The following is a 24484-nucleotide window of genomic DNA, read 5'->3' as shown; positions in this document are numbered from 1 at the left end:
TTTTCAATTTTTGTGAAGAAGATCCTGTCATGTTTTTTTTCTTTTTTTTTAAAAAAAATATAGAGAGGTTGAGTGATTTTATAAGGAAAACAAGGAATAAGACAGAAATAGGAATACAGATGTGAACAAAATGATGAAAATAGTAAAAAAATAATATATAATAATAACATGCATGCGTATAAACAGTGATGTGATTGTGGCTCACAGTGTTCCTTCAATATTTATGAGTCGAGGGTTGGCTTACCATCCAATTTTCTTATAAATTGGCAAATAGGGTCTTTTTTAGTCAGATTCCCAAGACCATCACCATGACGCTGCGCTTGGAATAGTTTCCATAAATGGAGAAGTTGACCTTGTACATCTCCACTAGAATGCGTCTCAAGAGTCAATGAGATATCATCCAATGACTCTTTACTCAGCCCATTCTTAATGAAATCAATTTTATCTTCTCTATTTGTGGAAACATATCCCAAAGATCTGCATTGTCTATTACAAGTCCATCTGGCACAATTATGACAAACATCTAACCTTTTAGCCCTTCTTTTCTTCGCATAGGTACTTTTTCATAGTCCAGACATATTTCGAACAAGTAAGAATTTTGGAACTTCACCACCTAATCGAACCTTGGCTTCAATTATAAGACGAATATCCTCCGGGATTCCTTTTTGCATAAGCATTCTCAATCTTTCACATCTGCCTTCATAAATCATTCTCAGAACTTTTTTAGAAATAGATGGAAAATATTTACCAAGTTTTTTGATAGCTTCATCCATAATATATATTTATATATATATATATATTCAATTATTTTGGGAAATTGAAATAAAACCGACTGAAAGTAGTCACGGAGTACCGTTATCCGCCACTTAACCGGGAAGTGAACTCAATTCTGCAAAAATAAAATAAAAATATAAGTAACAATTAAGTTGGATCATATAAAGGCATAAACTCTTCATTAAGAACTTCATTTTCTATAAACGGTTTAAGTCTTTGCCCATTAACTTTAAATACATTATTATTTTTAGGATTTTCAACATCAACAGCACCATGAGGATAGACAAATTTAACAATAAATGGTCCAGACCATCGCGATCTAAGTTTTCCTGGAAACAAATGCAAGCGAGAATTATAAAGTAAAACTTTTTGTCCGATTTCAAAAGATTTTCTCATAATATTTTTATCATGAAATGCTTTTGTTTTATCTTTATAAATCTTTGCATTTTCATATGCATCATTTCTTAATTCTTCTAGTTCATTTAATTGCAATTTTCTTGATTTAGATGCATCATCTAAATTAGTATTAAACGCTTTAATTGCCCAATAAGCTTTATGTTCAATTTCAACAGGTAAATGACAATGCTTTCCAAAAACTAATCTATATGGTGACATCCCCAATGATGTTTTAAATGCAGTTCTATATGCCCATAATGCATCACTTAATCTTAAAGACCAATCTTTTCGATTTGGATTGACTGTTTTTTCCAAAATTTGTTTTATTTCTTTATTTGCAAGTTCAACCTGACCATTCGTTTGAGGGTGATATGGAGTAGAAACTTTATGTGTAATACCATATTTTCTTAACAACGAAGAAAATGATTTATTTATAAAATGACTTCCCCTATCACTTATTATAGCTCTAGGTATTCCAAATCGATTAAAAATATTTTCTTTCAAAAATTTTATCACAACTTTATGATCATTAGTTCTACATGCAATTGCTTCAATCCATTTTGAAACATAATCGACAGCTACTAAAATATAAGTGAATCCAAAAGATAATGGAAATGGACCCATAAAATCTATTCCCCAACTGTCAAATATTTCAATAATCATGATTGGATTTAAAGGCATCATGTTTCGTTTTGAAATTGAACCCATTTTCTGACAATTTTCACAAGATTTGCAAAATGAATGTGTATCTTTGAATAAAGAAGGCCAATAAAATCCACATTGAAAGATTTTTGCAGCTGTTTTCTTTGACGAAAAATGACCTCCACATGCCTCAGAATGACAAAATTTAATGACACTACTTACCTCATTGTCGGGTATGCATCGTCGAAAAATTTGATCAGGACAATACTTAAACAAATAAGGATCATCCCAATAAAATTTTTTGACCTCTTTCAAGAATTTATTTTTATCTTGTGAACTCCAATGAGAAGGCATTTTATTTGTCACAAGAAAATTTACAATATTAGCAAACCAAGGCATAGTAGTAGCATAAAATAGTTGATCATCCGGAAAATTTTCATTTATTGGTATTTCATTTTGAGATGATTCAGAAATTATTCTTGATAAATGATCGGCTACTACATTTTCTTTTCCTTTTTTATCTTTTATTACAAGATCAAATTCTTGTAACAACAAAATTCATCTTATTAATCTCGGCTTAGCATCTTGTTTATTTGATAAATATTTTATGGCAGAATGATCAGTGTAAACAATAGTAGTAGAACCAATTAAATAGGATCGAAATTTATCTAATGCAAACACTACTGAAAGTAATTCTTTTTCAGTTGTTGAATAATTGATTTGAGCACTATTTAAGGTTCTACTTGCATAATAGATCACATAAGGTTTACCTTCTTTTCTTTGTCCTAACACGGCTCCTACAGCATAATCACTTGCATCACACATTAATTCAAATGGTAAAGACCAATCAGGAGGTTGTAAAATAGGTGATGTAGTTAAAAGATTAATTATCTTTTTAAAAGCAGTTTCACATTCTTGAGTCCATTCAAATTGTGCATCTTTTGTTAAAAGATTTGAAATTGGTTTCGATATTATGCTAAAATTTTTTATAAATCTTCTATAAAATCCCGCATGACCCAAAAATGATCGAATTTCTTTGATCGTGTTTGGTGATGGTAGATTAGCAATAACATCAACCTTAGCTTTATCAACTTCAATTCCTTTTTCAGATATGACATGCCCTAACACAATTCCGGATTTAACCATGTAGTGACATTTTTCCCAATTTAAAACAAGATTTTTTTCTTCACATCTTTTTAAAACTTCTTCCAAATTTTTAAGACAGTTTTCAAATGAGTTTCCAAAAACAGTTATATCATCCATAAAAACTTCCACAAATTCTTCAATCATGTCACTAAAAATACTTAGCATGCATCTTTGAAAAGTAGCCGGGGCATTACATAAACCAAATGGCATTCTTTTAAAAGCAAAAGTTCCGAACGGACAAGTGAAAGTAGTTTTTTCTTGATCTTCTAATGATATTGGTATTTGATAATACCCCGAATACCCATCAAGAAAACAATAATAAGGATTACCTGCCACTTTCTCTAAAATTTGATCTAAAAATGGTAACGGAAAGTGATCTTTTCTAGTTGCATCATTTAATTTTCTATAATCAATGCACATACGCCAACTAGATGGAATCCTAGCTTGTAATAATTTTCCCTTTTCATTTTTTATAACAGTGATGCCTGATTTTTTTGGTACTACTTGTGTTGGACTTACCCATTTACTATCCGAGATTGGATAAATAATTCCGGCATCTAATAGTTTTAAAACTTCATTTTTAACAACTTCTTTCATGTGTGGATTTAATCTTCTTTGTGGTTGTTGATATGTTTTAGCATTTTCTTCCAAGTGAATTCTATGTGTGCAGATTAAAGGATTTATACCTTTTATATCTTGCAAAGTCCATCCAATTGCATTTTTGTGTTTTTTAAGTAGTGTTATTACATCTTCTTCTTGTTTTGGTAAGAGGGTAGAAGATATTACAATAGGATATGTTTGATTTTCACCAAGAAAAGCATATTTTAGTTCTATTGGCAAGAGTTTTAATTCAAGTTTTGGATGATCATTTTCTTTTACTTCTTCAAGTTCATTAATTTCTTCAAATAACTTTGATTTAAAAACATTTTTTGAATCAAAACTTTCCACTAAACAAACTTCAGATTGTTGATTTAAGTTTTCTTGGTGTATATTTTCTTCCACAATTGTTTCTATTGCATTATCATCTTCATCTTCATTAATACTTGGTTGTTTACATAAATTGAACACATTAAGTTCTAAAGTCATATTTCCAAAAGACAATTTCATTATTCCATTTCGACAATTAATTAAAGCATTTGAAGTTGCTAGAAATGGACGTCCCAATATTACTGGAATTTCGTTATGTACTTCTATTGGTTGTGTATCCAAGACAATAAAATCCACAGGATATATGAATTTATCGACTTGAACTAACACATCTTCTACGATACCTCTAGGTATTTTGATTGACCTATCGGCTAGTAAAAGAGTGACAGATGTAGGTTTTAAATCTCCCAACTTAAGCTTTTCATAAACTGAATAAGGAATTAAATTCACACTTGCTCCCAAATCTAACAAAGCTTTTTTAATTTTATTTTTTCCAATAATACATGAAATTGTTGGACAACCGGGATCTTTATATTTCAAGGTAGAATTATTTTGAATAATAGAGCTTACTTGCTCCGTTAAGAATGCTTTCTTCTTTACATGCAATTGTCTTTTCACAGTACATAAATCTTTTAAAAACTTTGCATAAGAAGGCACTTGTTTAATAGCATCTAATAATGGAATATTTATTTTTACTTGTTTAAAAACTTCATAAATATCAGAATCATTTTTTTGTTTTTTATTATTTACTAATGCATGAGGAAAAGGAACATGTTTATTTATTTTATCATCAATTTTCTTATTTTTAGGACTCAAAGCATCATCTTTCTCAAAAGTATCAGGATTTGAATCCTTACTCTTTGAGTTTAATTGATCTTTGTTTTTCATCACTATATGGATCATTAACTATTTTACCACTTCTAAGAGTAATAACAGATTTTACTTGATCAAATTTTTCTTGATTTTGATTTTTAGGATTAGGTTGTGGTTGAGATGGAAATTTTCCTTTTTCATGAATATTAAGTGCAGATGCAAATTTTGCAAGAGTTTCTTTCAAATCATTCATAGATTGAATGTTTTGAATATTGATAGACTCTTGCTTTTGAATGTATGCATGAATTTCATCTTCAAATTTTTTTCTTGGAGGTGGGATATAAGGAGCATAACCTTGATGATTTTGGTTATTTTGAAAAGGTTGTTGTGAAGGTTGTACATTATTATCGTTCCTCCAACTAAAATTGGGATGATTTCTCCAACCAGGATTGTATGTTTGTGAAAAAGGATCTAATGTTGGTTTTTTAAAATTGTTAACATAATTGGCTTGTTCATGGAGACATTCTTTAAATGAAGGCAAAGTAGGACAATTTTTTGTAAGATGATCATGTGTGTCACATATATGACAAACAATTTCTTGAACACTTTTTAATTGATCACTCTTTTTCATTTCTAATGAATCGATTTTTCTTGCTAAAGATGCAAGTTTAGCTTGAACATCTACATCATCTCTAAGATGATAAATACCACCTCCATTTGTTGAATTATTGGTTTTACTTGGTGGTTCAATTGAGCCTATATTATCCCAATTTTGAGCATTTTCTGCTAATGACTCCAAATATTCCATAGCTTCATTTGGGTTTTTATCTTCAAAAGTTCCATTACACATGAATTCTATCATTTGCCTATCTTTAGGTATTAAACCTTCATAAAAGTGAGAAACTATTCTCCATATTTCAAAACCATGATGTGGGCATGTATTAAGTAACTCTTTATATCTATCCCAACATTGATAAAATGTTTCCCCTTGTTTTTGAGAAAAAGTTGTAATTTGTCTTTTAAAAGAGTTTGTTCTATGAGAAGGAAAAAACTTTTTTAGAAATTGTTGTTGCATTTCTTCCCATGATCTTATTGAACTTGATCTCAAATTTTGCAACCATGTTTTAGCTTTATCTTTTAAGGAAAAAGGGAAAAGCTTTAATCGAACAGTATCCATGCTACAATTTTGATCATTATAAGTGTTGCAAACCTCCTCAAATTCTCTTAAATGCAAATATGGATTTTCAGAATCTAAGCCATGAAAATTTGGTAAAAGTTGAATGACTTGTGGCTTAAAATTGAAATTAGATGCATCAGGAGGAAAAACTAAACAAGATGGTGTACTAGTTCTTATTGGATTCATATGGTGCCTAAGTGTTCTTGGTTGTTCATGTTCTTGATGATGATGATTATTATTATTATCATCTTGATTATTAGAATTATCGTCCATGTTTAAAATATTTTCAGTTACTCGAACAAGTCTACCACTTTGTTTACGACTCCAAACAATCATACAATAAAAAACAACATACTATTTACATAATAACAAAATTAAACTTAATTTATACCTCCCCGGCAACGGCGCCAAAAACTTGCTACAACTTAAATTGTAATTCACCCAAGTGTAGGTTGTCTGCAAGTAATATACTCGTGAGTACGAGATCGATCCACGGAGAGGATGTTGTAAGTTTAATTTTAGCAATAAAACTTCAAATACACAAATTATAAAATTGTCAAGGTTTCAAAGGTTCATTGTTGGTTTATTTAAGATTGCTTAATAAAAATAAATAAAAGAAACTATCATAAAAGAACAATGAAATATTTAAACAAGTATATCATATAATATAGTTCCCACTATATTAATATCAACCGATATTTAATACATGGTACCCATAATATATATATAAATGCATAAATATAAATTGACATAAAAGTAAATGTTAGATCAAATCACAATATTTTATTTAGAACATCCGGCAGAACCACGCTATCGTCTAAATAAAATATATGACTTTATGTTAGATGCGATAAAGTAAATGTTAGTTGCGGAAAAGTAAAAGTTAGATGCGAGAAAGTAAATGTTAGTTGCGGAAAAGTAAATGTTAGTTGCGATAAAGTAAAAGTTAGATGCGAGAAAGTAAATGTTAGTTCAAATCACAATATATTATTTAGAACAACCGACAGTGTCGCGCTATCGTCTAAATAATATATATGACTTTATTATAAATAGATACATATATTTATAGTATATAATTATTGTAGTATTTATTGTATCATATTTGACAACAAATCAAGGTAACCACATTCAAGGTACCAAGCATTTGATGTAAATAGATAACAACAAATCATCCAAAATTATACCTACAAATAAAGATCAATTAGTAAAAATAAAAATAGAAAAGAAAAGAATATACAAAATATAGACAATCTTACTTGACCAACAATGAAACCTTTTCACCTTGACATAAAAAGATTTAGCTTTCCATGAACATGAAACTCAAGAATAAAGATAAAAGAAATTTCATACTTGAACTTGAGAAACTTGCACACTCAAACTTTTATTCTCACACACACAATATTTATTTTACAAATGAAGAATTCTCTACACTCTTACCCACTACAAAGCTTATACAACACATCTATTTATAGGCCAAATGAGATCAAGAGTCCAAGGCTCATTAAATGTGAAATAGTAAAGTTGGTGGGTGCTTGTCTCCTTGAATGTCAATACCATGACCCAACTTTAATTGGCATGTTTGATGCCTTAGACCACCGATTCAGCCTTTCTTTTCAACATAGAACACGTAGGATATTTTGTGTAGATGTGTTTGGACAACTCATTCACCCCTTTTGGATAACATATGAAATACTTATGATATTTTTACTCCAAGCTGGTCATAGTAAAAGTAAATCTATCTCCATTTTGATGTTTGATTATTTTGATCATCTTAATGAAGTTTTTGGAATTTCTTGTCTTCTACAAAGTTGAAGATGCCTCTTTTGTGATTCTACAGGTTTTGAGATTACTCCATTATGACCTCTGTAGCTTGAGTAATTTTATTTTTACCAAACCTGCGTAAACCGTAAAATACAACATTTTAGTAAAACATTTAAATATAAACACATAACACTAAAATAATACAACTTCATAATTTTAATTAAACTTAAATTTTCAAACACACTTTTTAACATATAAATAATTACAAATTTTAAGTTTCATCAATCTCCACCTACACCTACACCTCCACCTTCACCTCCACCTCCGCAGAACCCACTAGCAGCATTGGAGCAGACCAATGCGACTTTGATGGCGGGGATTACTGCTCTGCTAGAGCAGCAGGCTTCACGTCCTAGGATGTCTCATGAAGAGGACGTAGCTGAGAGGTTCCAGAAGAAGGGACCCAAGGAGTTCACTGGTACCACCGATCCTTTGGTGGCTGAGGGGTGGATTCGCTCTTTGGAGTCCATCTTTGCGTATATGGGGATCACAGATGTCGACAGGGTGAACTGTGCGACGTACATGATGAGGGGAGATGCAGCTTTGTGGTGGGAGGGTGCTGCCAGGGGGGTTCACCTTCCTACACTGACGTGGGCAGAGTTCAGGCGTATCTTCTATGCCAAGTATTTCACGGAGGATGTGCGCAGTCGCATGATCCGGGAGTTTATGAGTCTCCGACAGGGGGACAGATCTGTGGTTGAGTATGTGAGACAGTTCGAGAGGGGCTGTCACTTTGTGCCTCTGATTTCAGACAGTCCACAAGAGAAAATGAGGCAGTTTGTGGAGGGTCTGAAGGCGGATATCAGGCATGACGTTCGCATGGCGGACGTCCCTACTTATGAGACTGCAGTCAGTAGAGCCTTGCGTTCCGAGGAGGGTAGGAGAGAGATCCATAGGGAGCAGCAAGGGAAGAGACAGAGTCAGTCAGGATATCAGCGACCATCTTCGCAGCCTCATGCGAAAAAGCAGTTTACCGGGCCGGCTAAGGGCCCGAATCCGCAGCAGAGGCCGCAGCAGCAGAGGCCACAGCAGCAGAGGGGCGGGGCCCCTAATGCCATAGGTTTTCCTACTTGCTCGAAGTGTCAGAAGATGCATTCGGGACCTTGTCTATTGGGAGCCGGAGTTTGTTACCACTGCAGAGAGCCAGAGCATCAGATAGCTAACTGCCCGAGGAAGAAGAACACTGCTGGTAGAGTGTTCGTCATGCAGGCCAAGGAGGTAGATCCAGACACCTCCTTGATCACCGGTATATCTTATCCCTAATATTTTTATAATTCTTTCTTTGGTTAAGAATTTTGTTTTCTGTGAAATTGTTGTTATTTGAGTTATCTATCTGCATGTTAGAATAAAAAGCATGTTTCTACTTGTGATTAGAATTAAGGGTTATTGGTGACTCGTTGGGGAAAAGTTTAGTAGTGGTATGAAATTGTTGGGAATTTTCTGCATGCAGGGAGAATTCTAGTTGGAGGCAACTCCACGTTTGCGTTGCTAGATTCAGGGGCTACGCATTTGTTTATCTCCCTGGAGTTTATCAGGCGGATAGGCATCACACCTGAGATTATTGACAGTGGGTATGATGTTACTATGCCGTCAGGGCAGATTATTTCTACCTCGAAGGTTATTCGAGGACTGGAGTTGGAGCTTCAGGGACACTCCATTCGAGCAGATGTGGTGGTTTTTCCATTGAGTGGTTTTAATTTGATTTTGGGTATGGACTGGTTGACAGTCAATGGAGCTTCGATTGATTTTCGTCGGAGGTCAGTGTCAGTGAAACCGTCAGGGGGCGACCCGTTTACTTTCCATGCATCTCAGAGCAGTGATTTTCCTCTGGTGATATCTCTTATTCAGGCGAGGAAGTTGTTGAGACGGGGTTGCCAGGGGTTTCTAGCGAGTATTGTCACGACCTCAGAACCATCTAGCAGATCATTATCAGAGATAGAGGTGGTTCGTGACTTTCCGGATGTCTTTCCGGAGGATGTTGCAGGAATTCCACCAGTGAGAGATGTGGAGTTCAGCATCGACTTGGTGCCAGACACCGTGCCTATCTCTAAGGCACCGTACAGACTTGCTCCTACCGAGATGAAAGAGTTGAAGGAGCAGATTCAGGAGCTATTAGAGAAAGGCTTTGTTCGTCCTAGCTTTTCTCCATGGGGGGCTCCGGTGTTATTTGTGAAAAAGAAGGATGACAGTATGAGATTGTGCATCGATTACCGAGAGCTCAACAGGGTCATAGTGAAGAACAAGTATCCACTGCCGAGGATAGAGGATTTATTTGATCAGTTGCAGGGAGCTTCAGTGTTCTCCAAGATCGACCTGCGATCTGGTTATCATCAGCTGTGGGTTAGAGAGGCAGATGTGTCCAAGACTGCTTTTCGGACACGGTATGGGCATTACGAGTTCCTAGTGATGCCATTTGGGATGACCAATGCTCCAGCGGTTTTCATGGATCTCATGAACTGAGTTTTTCAGCTGTATCTAGATCAGTTCATCATAGTCTTCATTGATGATATCTTGATCTACTCTAGGAGCATTGAGGAGCATAGACAGCATCTACAGACAGCCTTGCAGACCTTGAGGGAGCATCGGTTGTATGCCAAGTTCAGCAAGTGCGAGTTTTGGCTCGAGCAGGTGGCATTTCTTGGCCACATTATTTCGAGAGATGGGATTGCAGTTGATCAGTCGAAGGTTGAGGCGGTGCAGAATTGGGGTATTCCGAAGAATGCTTCAGAGATTCGCAGTTTCTTGGGTTTGGCAGGATATTATAGGAAGTTCATCAAGGGTTTTTCCTCTATTTCAGTACCCTTGACTTTCTTAACCAAGAAGAATGCGAAGTTTATCTGGAGTTCAGACTGTCAGAGGAGCTTCGATCAGCTGAAGGAAGCACTCACTACTGCACCGGTGTTAGCAGTGACAGTACCACACGAGGAGTTAGTGGTGTACACCGACGCGTCTAAGCTGGGTTTAGGCGCAGTACTTATGCAGTGTGGCAAGGTTATTGCGTATGCGTCGAGGCAGCTGAAGGTTCATGAGCAGAATTACCCGACGCATGACTTGGAGTTAGCAGCAGTGGTTTTCGCTTTGAAAATCTGGAGGCACTATCTGTATGGCGAGAAGTGCAAGATTTTCACTGATCACAAGAGCCTCAAGTACTTCTTCAACCAGAAGGAGTTGAACATGAGGCAACGGAGATGGTTGGAGTTGGTGAAGGATTATGACTGTGACATTAGCTACCATCCGGGTAAAGCTAATGTAGTAGCGGATGCTTTGAGTCGGAAGTCGTCAGTGGTATCATGTTTGACCGTACAGTTACCACTACAGAGCGAGATTCAGAGATTTGACTTGGAGTGTTATCCGAGTGGACATGCACCGAGCTTGTCAGTATTGACGGTGCAGCCAGTTCTGCGAGATCGGATCAGGGATGGACAGTCTACTGATGAGGAGTTGCAGCGATGGAGACAGAGAGATGAGGCTAGGGGTAATCTCTTGTATACAGTTGTGGATGACATTGTTCAGTACCGTGGTAGGATGTGGATACCGATCGTCGATCAGTTGAGAGTTGAGATTTTAGCAGAGGCTCACACATCTCCGTACTCCATTCACCCCGGAAGTACGAAGATGTATAGAGATTTGCAGCTATTATATTGGTGGCCCGGGATGAAGAGAGACATCGGGAGAGTGGTGTCAGAGTGCTTGACTTGTCAGCAAGTCAAGGCAGAGCATCAGCGTCCAGCAGGACTTCTTAGACCTCTTCCTATTCCGGAATGGAAATGGGAGAATATTACGATGGACTTTGTGGTTGGCTTACCGAGGAGTGCCAGAGGTTGCACAGCGATTTGGGTGATTGTGGATAGACTCACCAAGTCAGCTCATTTCTTGCCGGTGAGGACTACTTACTCATTGACACAGTATGCAGAGCTTTACATCAAGAAGATTGTTAGGTTGCATGGCATACAGTGTCGATTGTGTCAGACAGAGATCCGAGATTCACATCCGCATTTTGGAAGAGTCTGCACACAGCTATGGGGACTAGACTTTTGTTCAGCACAGCATTCCATCCCCAGACAGATGGTCAGTCTGAGAGAGTGATTCAGGTTCTCGAGGATCTTCTGAGAGCTTGTGTCATCGATTTTCAGGGCTCGTGAGAGACTAGACTGCCATTAGTGGAGTTTACCTATAACAATAGTTTTCAGTCGTCTATAGGTATGGCTCCTTATGCAGCATTGTATGGGAGGAGATGCAGATCCCCTGTGCATTGGGATGAGGTTGGTGAGAGGATTTTACTTGGTCCTGAGATTGTGCAGCAGACAGCTGACATGGTGACTCAGATTCGGGATCGGATGAGGACTGCTCAGAGTCGTCAGAAGAGTTATGCAGATACTCGACGACGAGATTTGGAGTTCGCTGTAGGTGATCACGTATTCCTGAAGGTGTCACCTATGAAGGGAGTAGTGCGATTTGGCCGGAGAGGTAAGCTTAATCCGAGGTATATAGGGCCATTCGAGATCTTGGAGAGAGTTGGCACGTTGGCCTACCGTTTAGCTCTACCACCAGGGCTAGCGGCAGTGCATAACGTTTTCCATGTATCCATGCTTCGGAGATATGTCTCCAACCCATCGCATGTATTGGATTTTGAGCCTCTTCAGTTGACACCGGAGTTAGCATTTGAGGAGAGGCCTATACGGATCTTGGCTAGGGAGGAGCAGAGGCTTAGGACGCGGGTTATACCGATGGTCAGAGTCCAGTGGCTAAATCACTAAGAGGAGGAAGCTACTTGGGAGACCGTGGCAGACATGAGGACTCGCTACCCGGAGTTGTTCGGGTAAGTACTTTAATTTCGAGGACGAAATTCAATTTAAGGGGGTGGGGGGGGGGGGGGGGGGGGGGGGGGGGGGGGGGGGGGGGGGGGAGAATTGTAACACCCAGTATTTTTAAATACGTAAATCTGCATGCATAATTAGGGAATTTAATTATTTAAATTTTAGATTTATGGGTTAAATAATTATGTGAATTATTTGTGCATGATTTAATTTATTCTTAAGCATTTAACCCATAATTAGTGATTTTTATGATTTTTAGCATTTAATTGTTTTTGATCGCGTAGACGGGACCGTGGACGGACGAGATGACAACTTTCTATCCAAATTATTTTATGAGTTTTTTTAGAGCCCAAAAATATTATTTTGAGTTTTATTTCCTCAATATTTTTAGTATTTAATTTTATATAATTTTAGGAGTCTGTTTTTATTCAAAATAAGCCAAAATAGTGACTTTTAATTATTTTTAAAATTTTCTTAATTATGTATTTCGGGATTTTTAAATTTATTATCAGATTTTAGTTGTTAGTTAGAGTTTTTAAGTTATATATTTTAAATTTAATATCCTTTTTAATATTTTTAATTATCCTAAAACCTATTTTAATTAAAAACTTAAACCTAAATCTATCCCTACCCCCACGTTATTTTCCATCAGCCGCCACCCCACCCCATATTCATCATCTTCTTCGGCTAGCAGCCTCCACGAAGAACACCATAGCTCGATATTGAAGCTTCCAAGTCGGTTGTCATCGCCCCATCGTCCCGGAATCGTTCTACGCACTCCTTTCTCTTCAAACTACGGTGCAAGGCATGATTCTTTCTCTATTTTTTGTGCCATATCAGTTATTATGCGTGTGTGTGTGTAGGCATCAAACTTTTCATTGAAATTTTCAGTAAAACAAATCGGATTTCTGGAGGTATGCACATGGTTCTTTGATTTCATTAACATACTCACGTTTTTATGGTTATGGGCGTGCATGGCTGCTGGTCCATGGTTCATAGGGGGTCTTAGGGTCCCTAGGCTGGGTTTGGTTGGATGGTTAAGGCTGGAACAGGGCTGGAGTCGAGCTGCATCAGTTCTGGGTCCAAGGGTGCGCAGGTTCAGGGTTCTGAGGAAGAAGACTTCGTTCTCCTTCTCCAGGCCCCTATTTTTGGTGAGGCCTGAAGTTTTTGAACCCTCTAGATGTTCTTTAGGATTGAGAAGTGGTTTCACGGAAAAATATGGCCGGAGTAGGAAGAACGATCGAAAGTCCCGGCGCTGGTCAGGTCTGCTCGCAAGTCTAGGATAGGCCGACTTGCAGAGGTCCGTTCTCCTTCGTTATGCCATCATTTTGGCTGGTTTTTAGCTTTTTGGAAACGTCTTTGAGTGCACTACGTTCGTGAGGTGGTTTCACGGCCAAATGTTTCTGGAGCAGATGGCACGAACGAATCTCGTGGAACTGCTCAAACTGTTGGCCGAGAAAGGGGTAGGGAGAGGAGGTTTTGGGCTAGTTTCGGGTCTGGGACGGGTCTGAGTGGTCCGGGTCGGGTCATTAGGGTAGTGGGTCGGGTTAGGTTGGTCCGGGTCCGGGTTGGTGGGCCGGGCTCGAGTCTTTTTAATTTTAAAGTATTTATTGATTTAATTGGTTTTTGGGCCATTTAATTTGAAATAAAATGTTTTGGGTTCCATTTAATTACTTTGGGTTAAATTTAAGTATTTGGGCTTAATTAATTTAATTAAGTGAGCCCACTAATTTTTATGGGCTTTAGGGCTCATGGAAGTTATTGGGCCAATCTTTGGGCTTTAGGGCCCATTGGGCCAAAATAGGTTGTTATTGGGCCGGGAAGGTTTTAATGGGCTTTAATTAATTAATTGGGCTTAGAATAATTTTTATTGGGCTTAAGTATGTTATTGGGCCAATCTCAGTGTTAATGGGCCAGATTTAAGTAAATGGGCTTGAGTGTTAGGGCCAGCAGTCCAGTACAATCCATGAGAAATTGCATATGTCCTGAATATATATTTAATTATTTTTATGCATTGAAGATTATTTTTATATTTATATGTTAGTATGAAATTAAATTAAATATATATGAAGGACACACATTTTATTTAAGTACATGCATTCATGAAATAATTTTTATGCATGATTTAATGTTTAAGGTTGAGCAAAAGAAAATATTTTATGTTGGAAGTTGAAGTAGTGTGACAATTTAAGGGGGACTCGTCCCCATATGTGAACTGTTGAAGGGCAGTTTACTGCCAATTTAAGAGGTGATTCGTCACCGTCACGTACGTTGGTTTTCACGCTGATCAGTATTTGATGTATGATTTAAGGTTACACTATGGATACAACCATGCGATGTTAGAAAATAATTTGCTCAACAATGTTTATGTATTATGTATGATTATGATATTTAAGTTAATTTAAGTTATGTTATGTCATGATGTTATTTTAAGCATGCTCATTCATGTATATGTTATGTATTAGTATTAAAGTGATTTAAATTATTTTAAATCCTTGTTATGTTAGCATGTTGGGCTTCTAGGCTCACTACACTGGTATGGTGCAGGTGAGTACGTAGAGGACGTAGTACCCACCGGAGGCGAGGACGTATGAGCAGACTGGCAGTGATCCCCGTGATCGTGATAGATGTCTGAGTCACATTGCATGTTTTGAATACTTCAGCATGTTATACATTTTAATTATTTTTCAGTGGTTGTGGTTTGGAATATTTTATTTAAATATTTTTCAGTGCATGCAAACTTTAATCAATTTATTTAAGCAGTATTTTAATTCAATATTTGACTCAGATATTTATTTTATTAAAGAATGCATTTTATTTGAGTTATTTATTTATTTATTTATTTATTAAATCTTTTTATTCTGTGCATATATGTATGGGCATATATGTACATATTTTATTTAGTAAGTAATAAAAAAAAATTTCCGCATATTTATTTATTATTTAGAGAGTTAGGGTCGTTTCACATCTCTTTCTTCGCAATTTCCACTTGATTTAATTTTTTCTGATGTTTGGACTTCGCGAGTTATTTCCTGCGATATTTATAAATACTATGTTATATTTGTTGACCATTACAGTAAATATATATGACTTTATCCCATAGAACGAAAATTGGATGTTCTTTTTGTATTTTGATGTTTTATATCTCTCGTTGAAAAACGGTTTAATCGTCCTATTATCACCTTATACACTGACAATGGTGGTAAATTCCTGGCCCTCAAAGAATTTCTTGGTTTGCACGGTATTTCTCACCTAACCACACCCCCTCACACTCCTGAGCATAATGGCTACTCCGAACGTAGTCATCTTCATGTTGTCAAAACAGGTCTTGACCTCCTTCACCATGCGTCGGTACCTACTCGTTTCTGGCCGTATCCTTTGCCACTGCAGTTTATCTCATTAATCGGCTACCAAAACACCGCCTTTCCTACAAATCCTCTTTTGAATGCCTTTTCGCTGCTTCTCCTAATCTCTCCAAGCTTCGTATATTTTGGTGTCTGTGCTATCCTTGGCTTCGCCCCTATGCCCCACATAAGCTCTCCCACTGCTCTTCTCCCTGTGTCTTCCTAGGTTACTCCCTTATCCAGAGTGCCTATCTATGTCTTGAGCCTTCCTCTGGCAGAATCTTTGTCTCGCGTCATGTTGTTTTTGTTGAGTCTGAGTAACCTTTTGCTAGTGGTGATGCTGGTGCTGGTGCTGGTGCTGGTTCTCCTTCTGCAGTGCTGCCTGGTAGTGTCCCTGTGGAGGATTCCCCGTCTGACGATTCTTCACCTCCCTGTCCTCCTGTGCCGTATCTCGTTCCACCCACCTGCTCCATCCAGTCTCCACCCATCGCCAAACCCCGCCCCACTACCCCCCCTCGGCCTCTTGAGCCACCTCCCGAACAAGCCACATCCACCCCACCCATACCCTCGACCTCTCATCCTATGGTTACCCGCTCCAGAAATAATATATTCAAGCCCAATCCTCGCTTTGACCTCACTGCTGTCACTGACACCACTCCATCTGAGCCATCCTTGCACACTATAGCTCCCAAGGATCCCCGTTGGCGTGCCGCAATGTCTGAGGAGTTTGATGCTCTTCTTCGCAATGACACTTTGTGTAGTAACCCAGATTCCATTTTAAGATAATAATATGATTAAGGGTTAGTAATTAACCAATTCCGGGGCTAAATCGAACTTCATAACTAAGAATTGGGCTTCCATTGTAATGGTCCGCGTGCGTCCCTTCACAGCTTAGTGGGCCGACAACCATATTCTAACTCATGGTCTTCTCCCCACCTGGCTAGGAGAGTTTTTGCCCTCCCCAGGGATCGAACCATGCACCTCCAGGCTTAAGTACAAAGTCTTTTGATCCCTGGTACCATTAAGCTAGTCTGGTACCAAGGATCCTTAATGTGAGGACCTTGATTCCAATCATCTAAAAAAAATCTTTACCAAAATCTTTACCTTTTTGGTCCGGACTCTCTGTTGTTTATTAACGATTTTTTTGATTAGATGATTGGAATCAAGGTCCTCACATTAAGTGGTATCAGAGCATCAGCTGCTGCATACAATCTCTCCAGATAGAAAGGATATCCAATAAAAAATTCTTCAGTACCTCTAATCACCTTCTCTTCCTCATACTCAGCCTGTACGGCGAAACCAGTACTATAGCTTCCGGATCAGGAAGATTACGGAAATCTCCTCATAAGAAATAAAGATGCCAGATCTTCTAATCAATAAGATTGCTGCGTGCTCAAAATCCATAATCAGACATTGAGTCTCGAGCGTCTTCAGCTATTTCGATGCTCATGATATAAGTGACTTTTCTGAACAAGAATATATACCTCAAATCTCAATAAGAAGAAGTGCAAGGCACCGTAAGGTCATCAATACAGAAGGAATAAAAGAATAATGAAGCGCTGATCAATCTCTCCTTCAATCAATAAGAAATGGTCTCATAAGATTAAGTCCAGCCAGAAGACATATTCTGCTAAGTAATCGGCTTTACAATCGATAAGAATCAAGCGAAGAGTCTGCGATAGAACTTGCTAATCCAAGAATCTTCAAATTCTAGGTAAGGACGTTGCTTTAGATCAATTCATATCGGCTCCGGTCTTGAGGTGATCAACAGGACTTCCACCTCCCGATAATATGGTCGAGGAAGGACAACTCGATCCAGTCAGAATTCAGACGCCGATAGAGAAAGTATAACACTGCTCGGCTTGCAATTCCGCAAACAACTCTCAAGAATCTGAAAGATCAGTACAACTCTTCGAACGATAAGAATTTCATCGACAAGAATAGTCATGAATCCAACTAAGTATCTCTGAAAATCAAAGCAGCTGCTCACTTTCTTCTAATCAGTTTACACAACCAATAGTATTCTCAGTATTCCTTAGAGTAGGCGGGTTAAAACAACTGCAATCCCAACAATAATGCTCCCAACGGTGTTGGATAGATCTCCATCTGATCAGTCGCATTAACACTCTATCCTGTCTAGATTCTATGCAGTTCGATTCCTATTCAATATACATCAAGAACATAAATTTCATACTCAAGAGAGTTAGGACACAAATTACTTCATACAGTCATGACATGCTATATATACAGGCATATAAAACATGCAATCACATAATCCATGAAAACACATAATACATGTGATGATGTCGAAATTTTCCTTCGGGTTCGGTCTGGTAGAGCGAATCTCCAAATCCTCCACAAAGCGGGTCGGGTCGGGCACGATAGAGCTCTGCAAAGACAAAATCTAAAATTAGGGGGCGCCGAAGGTGTTTTCAGCGTGACCCCTCCGATGCCTAAGTCAGTGCTCGCAAGTGAAAAGAGCTTGACTAAAAGTAATAACAAGAGAATATTCGTGCGTGAGTGTGTGAACAAGAAGTGAATAGAAGAGATGAATGTGTAAAGCCATAGGAAATACCTGTATTTATAGGGGCTTGGAGGGGTAGGTTACCTTGTCAAGGTAGAATATGTGTTAAAGTAGGACTCTAATTGATGAGTCTGAAATCATATCAAATCTTGGATTCATAAGATATTTGTCTTTATCTGTTGCAGATCTTCATGTATCCGAGAAGACTAGAAGGTTCTAGATACCGAGCCCGTCTTGGGCCCGGGTCGGGCTCCACCCATACCGGTTAGGGCTCAAGCCCATGAATTTATGATCACGAGCCCATTCCCTAACAGAGCCATCCCAGACTGGGCTTTTAATAAAATAAGACTAGATGGGCCTCACTATATACTTCCAAAAATATGGATTATTGGGCTCGGGTCGGGTTAGACCCGTATATTTTTTAGGGGCATCAATAGTACCTCCCCCAACTGGTCTAAAGAAGTATGAATTTTAGACCACATAGTCCTCTGACCGGACCCCGAGCCCCATATATTATGCTTGTAATGTAATATACCACAAAGTGTTTTCTGTGAGCAGTCCGAATCTCGATCCTTGTCATGTGTTTTCTCTGATTGGTTCGGATCTCGATCCTCGTCATGTTCTTTCTCTGAACGGTGAGGATCTCGTGACTGTACGATTCCCGAGAGATTCCCTGAGTGACGTGGCACGCCCTGAACCGCTGATCCAAGCTATCATCGGTCGGTTCAGGTCCATTCAATCCTCCTATAAATAGGACGGTAAAAAACTTCATTTTTTTTACTTTTACAGCCTGGGCGTTACTCTGTCAAAATTTCGAGAGCTCTCCCGACCCGAGCTGATATTCCCGTGTCTTTTCCGATCAGTCAGTTATCAAGCTTCTCATTTATAATTCCCGACCAACCATATTTTTCCGTAAGTTTTTCTATTAAATATTAAGTTAAGATGTCCTCCCCTGATGACTCCAATGTTAGGGAATTAACCCTTTTTATAGATGTTCCTTCCTCTCCTCATCTCGAATCCCCTGAACCCTCTGATCAGGCAGAATTGGATGCCGACCCGAGCACTTCTGAGACTCGGGAGGCTAAGATGAGGAGACTTCATCGGCTTAGGAATGACGAAGCCCAATTAAAATAAGATGGGAAGCATTGGTTCGAATTACTTGCTTCCCATCTTAGTCCGGACATGGGTCCAACAATTAGAGATAGGTCGGGCATGCCCGAAGCCTACAAATTGATAATCCCGGGACGCCATGACCGGGCTCATAAACCCCCCAAGGGTTTCCTAAGTTTTAGCCTAGACCAAGTGAAGATGGGTCCTAGATTTCCAATCCCGCACATCATTTTGGCCCAGTGCCAATTTTTTTGTATATGTCCGAGCCAGTTGACCCCTAACTCTATTAGCTCTATTTTATCCTTAGGACTTGTTTTGTTTTTTCCGGGTTCCCTTAGATGTGGGGAATTTTACCAAATTCCTTGAGATCAAGAAAACAGCCCCGGATCGATTTTATATTTCTATCCGGCCCGAGTACAAATTTTTGAAGGGAAAACCAAGCTCTCTTAAAGGTTGGAACAATAGATTTTTCTTTGTTCGTCCTGAGCCCGAGCAGCATTGGAAGTGTCGATCTAACTGGGCAATGAATTTTACTTCTCCTGACTTTCCTATTCCACCCAGCCATAATTTCACTAATTTTCTTGCCACCCTCTCTGAAAAAACCTTCAATATCGAGAGCCTAATCAAGGAAGACCTGCTTTGCAAATATGGCTTTTGAAGGAAAGGGATAGAGGTTCAGGGTGATTTAGGTAGGGGTACATAACCTTTTCAATCATTTTCTTCTCTATTCTCCCGTGCACTCGTGTTAACCTTTTCTTCTTCTACAGACGAAAGAATAATCGAAGCTGGGTGACGGCGGACTTCCGAGCTGCAGCCAAGAGATTGAAACGGAAGAAGCCCGAGGCGTCTGCGGAATCCGCCACTGAATCCAAGAAGTCTGCCAAGAAATTTTGGGGAGATGAAGCCCCGAGCAAGCAAGAGCCCACTCTCCAAACCAGCACCGTCGTTCATGGAAAGGGGAAGGAGAAAGTTTTCATCGATCTCGGGTCCCTTCCCGAGCATATGGAGCGGGGTGATCCTGACCATCCGTACAGCCCGGGAGTTTCTTTCTTTGCCCATCCAGACCAGACCAGGAGTTTGAATATTCTTCAACATATGGTCTCTACTGAAGACCTAGATATAGTCCGGGCGGTCCAGGACAAGGAGGCTGAGGAATCCTTGGCCTTGTCTTTCATGCAGGTAATTCCTTGTAATTTTCATTTAGCATTTTTTTTTCTTATTCTCCTACCCTTGAATAATACTTTGAATTTTCATTTGTAGACCATGGTCTGGGCGGAAAAGGTCACTGCTCGATCATACAAGGCCCGATCTGACCACTCTCTGAACCAAGATGCTCTAATAAAGCGGATAACCGTATTGACCAAGCAGATCAGTGACCTTAAAGACGCTCATGGTCAGGAAATACATGACATGAGGTCGGACATCGAGACTGCTCAGGACGGGTGGGATGAGGCTAAGAAGCGTATCACCGAGCTCGAGGATGTTCTGGCTGCCAAGGATCAAGAGTTTGAGATCGGATGGTCTGAAAAGAAAAAGGATTTTATCAACTCCTCTGAGTTTTCCGACCTATGTGCTGAGAAGAATGTGGCTTTCTTCGAGGACGGCTTTAAGGGGTGTCTAGCTCAGGTCAGAGATGAGGGATATTCTGAGGCTGAACATCCTTTCTCCTCCCTTGACTCTGCCAAGGCCTTGGATGACTTGCCTGACGAGGAGGAGAGATCTGAGCGGGAGGAAGCTGAGCAAGAGGAGAAAGAGCCTGAGAAAAAGGGAAGATGCCGCTCCTTAGTGTTTTTTATTTTCCATATTTGAAGAACAATGCATCCAACCTTTTATTCGGACCCTGCGTGGTCTTCCTTTTGGTTTTTAACTTGTTCCGTATCATGAATGGATGTCCCGCATATGACTTGTGTTAATATTTTGGCAAAGATTGCTTTATGAGTTTAACAAAATTTTGTCAAGTACTGGATTGATTCCCGAACTAGAATCTTAACAAAATTTTAACAAGTATAAGATTGATTCCCGAGCTGGAATCTTAACAAAATTTTGCTAAGTAAAAGAATAATATCCGAGCTGGAATCTTAACAAAATTTTGACAAGTATAAGATTGATTCCTGAGCTGGAATCTTAATCAATTTTGCTAAGTGAAATTGATTCCCGAGCTGGAATCTTAACAAAATTTTGACAAGTATAAGATTGATTCCCGAGCTGGAATCTTAACAAAATTTTGCTAAGTAAAAGAATGATGTCCGAGCTGGAACTTTTATGATACTTACCCAATTAATGTGAGTTTTAATCTGATCACAAAATAAGTGGTGAGCACCGAATAATCGGGCTATAATTTTGATTTTGACCACGAATAGCGTGGTAAGTGCCCAGCTGTTCGGGTCGGATTAGACTCATATTTTTTTAGGGGAATCAATAGTACCTCCCCCTACTGGTCTAAAAGAAGTATGAAATTTAGACCATGTGGTCTGGTCGGATCCCGAGCCCATGTAAGAACTCTTGTATTAACCAAGTACAAGTAACATTTTCCAACCGAATGGGCTTTTGATGGAGGCCACGAGTGGCGTGGTAGGTGCCGAGCTGGTTGGGCTTTGAATTTGACCACGAAGTGCGTGGTAGGTGTCGAGCTTGGTCGAGATTTTGAGATAACCACAAGTGGCGTGGTAAGTGCCGAACTGGTAGGGCTTTGTTTTTTATCACGTATGGCGTGATGTGTGCCGAATTGATCGGGTTTTGTTTTTTGATCACGTATGACGTGATGTGTGCCGAACGAATCGGGCTTTGCTTTTGATCACGTATGGCGTGATGTGTGCCGAACTGTTCGGGCTTTGCTTTTGATCACGTATGGCGTGATGTGTGCCGAACTGGTCGGGCTTTGCTTTTGATCACGTATGGCGTGATGTGTCGAATTGGTCGGGCTTTGCTTTTGATCACATATGGCGTGATGTGTGCCGAATTGGTCGGGCTTTATTTTTGATCACGTATGGCGTGATGTGTGCCGAACTGGTCGGACTTTGCTTTTGATCACGTATGGCGTGATGTGTGTCGAACTGGTCGGGCTTTGTTTTTGATCACGTATGGCGTGATGTTTGACAAATATATGTAATTTTTTCATTAATAATCTCACAAAACATGTAAAAGAAATAAAAAGGAAATAAACTACTACTATTAACAAAAAACTCAAAAATAATGAAATAACTCACAACCCTTTACTCCCATGGGGTCGGGTGAGGCAGCAGGTCGGACCGGGCCTCTAAGAGTAATATTTCTTCAAGTGTTGAGCGTTCCACGGCCGTTTTCCTTATTTTTCTTGTGCATCTTCCAGATAGTAGGCAGCTACTCCTGCCTTCCCCACCACCTTGAAAGGTCCTTCATATTTTGCGTCCAGTTTTCCTCTCTCTCCATGGTGTTGGATTTTCCTCATAACCAGGTCTCCCACTTGAAAGGCTCGGGGGTAAACCTTTTTATTATAGGCTCGGGTCATTCTCTTGCGATAGGCTGCTAACCGAACTGTCGCTCTAGCTCGATTTTCTTCAACCAGGTCCAAATCCATGGCCCTTAATTTATTGTTGTCAGGACCGTAGGCTATTATTCGAGCACTTTCCTGTCCAATCTCGGCAGGAAGGACTGCCTCAGTCCCGTACACCATATTGTACGGTGTCTCATCCGTCCCGGACCTTGTTGTAGTTCGGTAAGACCATAAGACAGATGGAAGTTCATCCACCCATTTTCCCTTAGCTGAATCTAACCGGGTCTTGAGTGTTTGAACGATAGTTCTGTTAGTAACCTCCACATGTCTATTCCCTTGGGGGTAGGCAACATATATAAAAATTTGTTCAATTTTCATCTGTTTACACCAAGCTTGGACCTTAGAGCCGCAAAACTACCTTCCATTGTCCGATATAAGCCTGCGCGGTATCCCGAACCGGCAAACAATATTTTTCCATAAAAAATTCAAGACTTATTTTTCTGTGATTTTGGCCAGGGGCTCGGCCTCGACCCATTTTGAAAAATAATCAACTACCACCAACAAAAATTTCCTTTGACCCGTACTTATTGGGAATGGCCCAACAATATCCATCTCCCACTGATCGAAAGGACAGGAGGCTACCACCGCCTTCATAAATTCCGCGGGCCTCCACTGTAAATTAGCATGCCTTTGGCAATTGTAGCGTGAGTTGACCAAGACGGATGCATCCTTCTTCATTGTGGGCCAGAAAAAGCCGGCCAGGAGGGCTTTCCGAGCCAAGGCTATACTACCCAGGTGATTTCCACAACAACCTTCATGTATCTCTCGTAGGACATAATTAGCCTCGTCCGGGCCAAGACACTTGAGAAGAGGTTGGGAGAATGACCTTTTGAAGAGTATCTTGTCAACCATCGCAAAACGTAAGGCTCTTTTTTTAATTTCCCGAGCCTTCTTATTATCACTCGGGAGCTCGTTCTTGGTTAGGTATTTGTGTATGTCATACCTCCAATCTCCTTCCAGTACGTCCGCTATTATGTCATCAAGACTTTCAAGTTGGGATATCATCTTTTTACCCTTCAGTCCGGGCTCAAATGGTTCTCCCACGGAACTTGCAAGACGGGCCAATTGGTCAGCCTTTGTATTTTCAGTCCTCGGGATCAACTCCATAATAAGTTTAGTAAAATCTTCTTTGGCTTTGTCTAATTCTTGAGCATATTTTATCATTTTTTTCATTCTTAGTTTCAAACCTCCCTTTACTCTGTTGCATGGCCAGTTGCGAATCGGAATAAAGGGTAGCTCGGGATATACCAAGTTTTTGAGCAGCCTTTAGCCCGAGCAAGAGTGCTTCATATTCTGCTTCATTATTAGATGCTCAGAAATCTAACCTTATTGAGATGTTGGTTTCCTCGCCCCAGGGTGATACCCATCTACAAATATCTTCCAATGGTCTTCTTGTTCTAACTGAACAGTCTCTGCTAAGAAATCGGCTAGGGCTTGAGACTTGATAGCAGTTTGGAGTTC

General features: G+C 39.2%; 1 non-coding gene and 1 pseudogene across 1 annotated transcript; one reads left to right on the top strand and one right to left on the bottom strand.

Moving 5' to 3' along the window:
• Positions 1-221: 221 nt before the first annotated feature.
• Positions 222-5560, bottom strand: LOC140873537 (uncharacterized; annotated as a pseudogene).
• A 58-nt stretch (positions 5561-5618) lies between these two features.
• LOC140873553 (small nucleolar RNA R71) lies at positions 5619-5729 on the top strand. Its single transcript, XR_012148072.1, has one exon. It is a non-coding gene; the product is annotated as a small nucleolar RNA R71 (small nucleolar RNA).
• The last annotated feature ends 18755 nt before the right edge of the window (positions 5730-24484 follow it).

This window comes from Henckelia pumila, unplaced genomic scaffold (assembly GCF_033568475.1).
Source record: "Henckelia pumila isolate YLH828 unplaced genomic scaffold, ASM3356847v2 CTG_627:::fragment_1, whole genome shotgun sequence".
NCBI lineage: Eukaryota > Viridiplantae > Streptophyta > Magnoliopsida > Lamiales > Gesneriaceae > Henckelia > Henckelia pumila.
The sequence above is the reverse complement of the archived record's forward strand: the minus strand, read 5'-3'. Positions and strand labels throughout refer to the sequence as shown.